We start from the raw sequence: 6,000 nt of genomic DNA on the forward strand, positions 1-6,000 counted from the left end.
GGCGTACTTCAGCTAATATCCTCTTTTGTAATCAGCCCAGTCATCTCTTGAAGACGTGTAATAAAGGAGGCTCTTGTAGCTTTGGTAATCATCCATCTGAGTCTGGCTGAGTAGTCATTGGTGAAGCTGGTAATGCCTGTCAGACGAGATGCAGCATCTGCATTGATCGTGTGCTCCAGGGTCAGGTCAACTGGAATCCTACTGAAATCATGATCCGTTCTCCTCACACTGAAACAACCACTATTCAGGATAGCTCTCAGCCCAGGATGGGTGATATCAACATTCATCAAGTCCAGTTGGTACTTGGTCAGCCACCGTGCATAGTTGATCTGGGCAGTGGCGAAGAAGAGATCAATAATTGGCGTCAGGGTACTAATGAATAAACCAAGGTCATTGGTTCGGATTGCTCGTTCCAGCCTGTGAAAGATTTTGATGTATCGAATGTACATCATCCAAAACTGTGCAGTGACCCCATGGACTCCTGAAAGGGTTGCTTGTGTGTACTCCTCATATTGCCTGACGCAGGTCCTGAAGAGTTCTGTTCCGATCACTAGATTGAGGTCTTGATCTGATCCTTGGTTTGAACAGGTTGGCACCTGGGACATCAGGTTGTGCATCTCTTCTTCAAAATCACATGTATGCAGAAATGCCTTGAAGTGCAGTACTTCAAATGCGAGTGCAAGCAGAGGGTGGATTCTCTTGCATCTATTGAAGTGTTTTCCTGATATCAGGCCATTCAAGGAGCCAGTAGCAATGACCTCAGTTTCTGTCAAAACAGCGAGACGCTATGAAGAATACACGTTGTAACAAGTTTGGTTGTGATGATCTTTCTTGTAATAGTACTATTATTTGGGTTGATTAACAAGTTATTGGGTGTTTGTGCTGTTTTTACTCTGAATTAGGTAAAAAATCAGGATTTTCCCTCCTTTCTGGAAATTTATCAGGATTTCAGGACCACAGTGAAAAAATCAGGAGAAATCCTGATAAATCAGGACATCTGGCAACACTGGACTGAAGGCATCTTGACTCGTCTTCTCCAGCATGCCGGGCAGCCGGGGGGGTATAGCTGTTACTCCCGAAGTTAATTTTCAGTATAAATGTATATAATATAGTACAAATACACATACATTATTCACTATATTTTATATACTGTACGTACATATTACTGACTAATTAATGTTGGGTTTCTATTGTGAGTACCTACTCTTATCTAATTACACTTAACATGGAATGTCATTAGCGCTGCCTTTAGGCCGTTCTTAAACAAGGTTTGCACCAAATTCATCACTTAAGAATTATCAATTCTTGATCTGTAGGTTCTAGTGGATAATACTACCAAGTTTGAGCCATGTACTCAACATGTGATATAAACTTCACAATAGCGCCATCTTAGGCCATTCTTAAATGGGTTTTGCACCAAATTTGGTATTTAAGAACACTTCATTTGTAATCAGGCTTCCAAACCGTAACTTTTGACACCAGTCTGGTCAATGTACTCCAGAATGTGATTCAAAGCTCATTTTGGGGGGCGTTCAAGAAGCGCCCCCTATATAACGCACCAAATTCAAAACTTAAGAATCGCCATACTGGTGCCTCCTAGAGATATACTAACGATTATGACATTCAAACCTTTTGTACTCGAGATGTGTTATAACTCCTTGCTAGCTCCCGGACTAATAGGGCTGTCACTCGACATGTCGGTGACTGGGTACAGAATGCTGTGGCGTCCAAGACTTGGCTGCCCCCTTGTTGTTTGCTCCCAATCCCAGGGCATCGGCCATCTGCAAGAAGTCACACAGCCAGCAAAAGGTTGTAGGGAAAAATAGGTCTTATAGTTAAGGACTGAAGAGTTAGGATCATAGCCTACCTACAACCCGGTTTCGCCCCTATTCACTAACAACTACTTGACCCCACAAATCACGTGATGGGGGCCCAAGGAATGGTATTGTGGTCACCTGGGCGGGTTAGACTTTTAGTCCTATGTGGGTTCAAATCTTGGCAATTTCTTCCTTCCCGCCACCAAACTAAACCTAGAATTTAACTGAGAAGTGAATTTCTCCTTAATTTTAATTCCCTATCTAGCAGGCTAAAAGGGACGAATGAAAATATGTGAGAGTATATATATAGTTTGTGTGAATAACATATTGTTTTTTATGATTTTTTTGTATTTAAAAGGATATTTATTTTGTCTTAGCCAAGAACTAAAGACGTGAAATTTGCGTGCAACAATGAAAATAGACAAAGCTTATTTTATTATAGGCTACTATAGAATTTTTGTATATGGTAAACAAAAAAAATATGCATTCTATATCCAAGTATCCATGCTATAAAGAATATTAACCAAGTATAATTTGAAAGTAAAAGAGCGTTTAGCAACAGTAATTGGCTGATAAATTATGATTAAAACTGTATCCTAATAAGATAATGTTAATAGTAAAAATAACTCCATATGACAAGTTGTCCAAGTGATCTCAGCAGCAGTCGTTGGAAAGGAAACTTCGTTCTTAGCCAACCTCTCTTGGCCCTTCTTCTTGGGTAGATATCCTATATTCTTAGCCACAACGAATGAGCTGTAAAAAATGGTATCCAACAACTGCTACAAAATATGTCTAAAAATAGAATTCCTATCAGCATCGCCAATATATTACATGGAATTTTTATTAATTCAAATATCTCTGTTTTTGCATTAGTATCATCTCCAAACTCCTGTGTATCTGTTGGGAATTCAGTATTTCCAATCATTTTATTCATACTTATTCGCACAAAAAAATTTGATTCTTTTCTGATAACGTTATACAGAACGGTTGGCTGTTCAAGATAGAACTACTTTTCCTCTGCTGTTCGATTGAATTACACAAATTTGACTAAATTTTCAGCGCAGAATAGATCATATTCGAAGGAAAATAGCTGGCTGTAATCAGCCAATCAAAGGCAACCTTACGTCCAATCATTCATTTGACATTCTATGTAAATATTTGAACTCTAATGTAGCTAGTTGTGTTCAGAAACATTTGAACGGGACTGGTCAAGGTTATGGTATTTGATAACCGAATTTATCCTAATGCATACTACTAATAAGAAATTTAATAAGAAAACTACACTTTTATTATAAAGTTTGACAGAATTAACACAACATTTTCAGTCGTTGTAGCTACATTATTTATCGTTTTAATGGGAAATCAGAACTAGCTTCAAAAGATTTAGGAGTTAGGAGAAAAAGCGTTAATGAAGCTATACATGCTTCGATAGTTCATCGTCTCTACCTTACAAGCAACTCTTCCCTCTTCCCGTACCCTCACCCCCTGTCCCTCCACCACTATTTCCTATGTCAGTCTCAAGTGCCAAACGCAAGTGTATGATGATATTACATTACGTAATTTCCCTCTGATACAACGTCTTATATAATCATAAAAAATCACGTATAAAACCGTGAATCGTGTTGTAGTTTGTTCGTAAACTTTTTTATTTGTCAGGTCATTTTGTTTCTTTTGAAGTAATCAAGTGAATATATACTAACAGTTAAGGAAATGTCTCTACTAATAAGGCTTGCCTTTGAGACAAAAGAATTCATTCATATATTCAACAGTTTATACTACATAAACCAAAGCGCCGTTGCCATTTAGTGTGTCTAATGAATGCAGGGGGTAAAAGGAATCATTTCCCAGACTGTACATGCTGTACAATATGCAACTGGATGTAATTGACATTCCAAGAAGCAGATGGTGTTTGTCTTACATTATTGTTATTATAATAGTGATATATTCTTATTGATGTCAGTATTTTTGATAATTTTACCAGCACTACATTTGCACTGTAATTTTTTATTGTTTGGTTTTCTGACCTGCAGATAGGCCATGTTAAATTATTGGTAATTTTAGAGAACCAGTGGGAAGGGGAAAATTTATTATTAATAAGTTAAAAAGTTAAGGAGATTATGGTTATGTACTGATAAAATAGAGGAAAGAAAGTTAGATTGATAATACTGTATATTAACCCTTAAACGCCTAATGGACGTACCATACGTCGACTAAAATTGTCTGTTGGATGTCAAGTGGACGTACCATACGTCGACTAAAAATGCTTTTTTTAAATATTCGCGAAAAAATAATTATAGGCCTAGTTTGCGGAAGGTTTCAAATCACGCGCCTTGAGGGATGCTGGGATTTCACGGGTCAAGCTGTTGTTTTGTTTATAAGCGTCACCCAGACGCGCATGCGCGAATTCCCTCCTTCTCGTACCAGACAGCATCAGTGCCGCATCGTCTGAGAGCGATTTTTTGACGCATCCGTGTTTTGCAGAACTTTGGCGAGTGTTTGCGTATTTGTGAGGCAACAGGACGTTTGCAGAGATGTCTCAAAGCCTTCAGGACCGTGAAAGGCGCATACTGCCTGTCGGTAGTGAGCGTGTGAGACGAGTTTTAGACTGGGATGCTGGAGAAGGACCCAGCAGCCAAGGTGACCCAGCTTCTCAGCGCCGTGTTGTGCGCCCACGTGTGACCGAAGGCGACCAAGGACCACGTCCCGTGCCTTTTACGACCCCTAGGAAGCATCGGGGTGTCCTGAGGGGCATCCGAAAGCATTTGGGAGGCCCCCAACAAAAGGACATTGACGAATACTTGTCGGAGCTCGATCGAGCAGGTGGGAAGTCCTGATTTCGGTGGCAGTTGGTCATCCAGTGATGAGGACATCACGCCTGATGTCAGTGATGACGAGTATTTGCCCCCAATGTCCGTATGGGAGCCACAGGAGGAAAGTGAATTAGAATTCAGTGGTTTTAGTGTGTATGAGGGAGAGTCTGAGGAGGAGGAGGAGGAGGCCCCGATTGTGGCTGGTGGGGACGAGACCGAAAGTGATCGCGAAAGTGAGGGAGACGGCCCAGCTGGGAGTGCGGGAGTGCGAAGACGTGCCCGTGCATGTGCGCGTGCGCGAGCACAGGCCCGTAGAAGGTCGCAACGTCGCAGCAGCTCGGGTGAAGGCCGTTCGTCCGAAAGTGATGAGGGGTGGTTGGAGGACCCCACCCCACCTAACATGCACCCATTCACGGCAGTACTTGGACTGACCGTCCCTGTGCCTCTCACTACACTGGGGTTCATTCAGCTCTTCCTGATGCGGGAATTGCTGGAATTCCTGGTTGCAGAGATGGCAGATTACGCTCGGTACTGCCATGAGGAACTGCAGACGACGTTGTCGTATCGCTGGCGGGGCTGCAACCTCACGGACATGGCGCATTTTTGGGGCTCCACATTTTTTGAATGATGCCTGCTGCGACGTCAGGCAATATTGGAGGCGGAATTTTTTTTTAAGTACGCCCAATGTGCCCGGCATTATGCCCTGTGATAGTTTCCTGGCGATGGACAGGTATTTCAACGCCTTCAACTGAAGGGCTGTACCCCGGAATAACCCCGACCGCCTCATCTTAGTCCGCCCAGTGGTGGAGTACATTCGTGAATGGTGCCAGTTTCTCGTGGTTCCTTCCAAGAACCTTTCTTTGGATGAGGGGATGATGCCATACAAAGGGCGTCTAAGTATGAAAGTGTACAACCCCAAGAAGCCAAAGAAATATGGTGTAAAGTTATTTTTCATTACGGAAGCCAACACTGGATACATCGTGGCCTTCTCGGTGTATTCTGGGGTCTTCTCCACGCTGCGTGACACTGTCTTCGGTCTTGTGGATCGTTTCCGTAACCAGGGATACCACCTGTTTATGGATAATTATTATAACTCGGTATCGCTGGCCCAGTAACTGTATGAAGCAGGTGTGCACGTCAGTGGTACCCTTCGGTTGGTGCGTGGGTCCCCGAATGTCCTCAAGAGGTTTGCTAGCCAGCCGCAACATCTGGCAAGAGGAGAGACAGAGTGGCGGCGGAAGGGAGATGTCTTTGTCATCTGTTGGAAGGGGGTCCGACTCGTGCCCATGATTACGAGGAGTCATGAGCCCGTCCAAGAAGAGATCATTTAGTGGAAGAAGACACGTCGGCAGGGCCAAGTTACGTATGAGGAG

The 6,000-nt window shown here is 42.6% G+C and overlaps 1 protein-coding gene across 1 annotated transcript in view; it reads left to right on the forward strand.

Moving 5' to 3' along the window:
- The window catches only part of mei-41 (meiotic 41), a 593,070-nt gene that overhangs the window by 575,444 nt on the left and 11,626 nt on the right, over window positions 1-6,000 (forward strand). The window lies entirely within an intron of this gene.

The sequence above is a fragment of the Macrobrachium rosenbergii genome, chromosome 55 (genome assembly GCF_040412425.1).
Source record: "Macrobrachium rosenbergii isolate ZJJX-2024 chromosome 55, ASM4041242v1, whole genome shotgun sequence".
In the NCBI taxonomy this organism is placed as follows: domain Eukaryota; kingdom Metazoa; phylum Arthropoda; class Malacostraca; order Decapoda; family Palaemonidae; genus Macrobrachium; species Macrobrachium rosenbergii.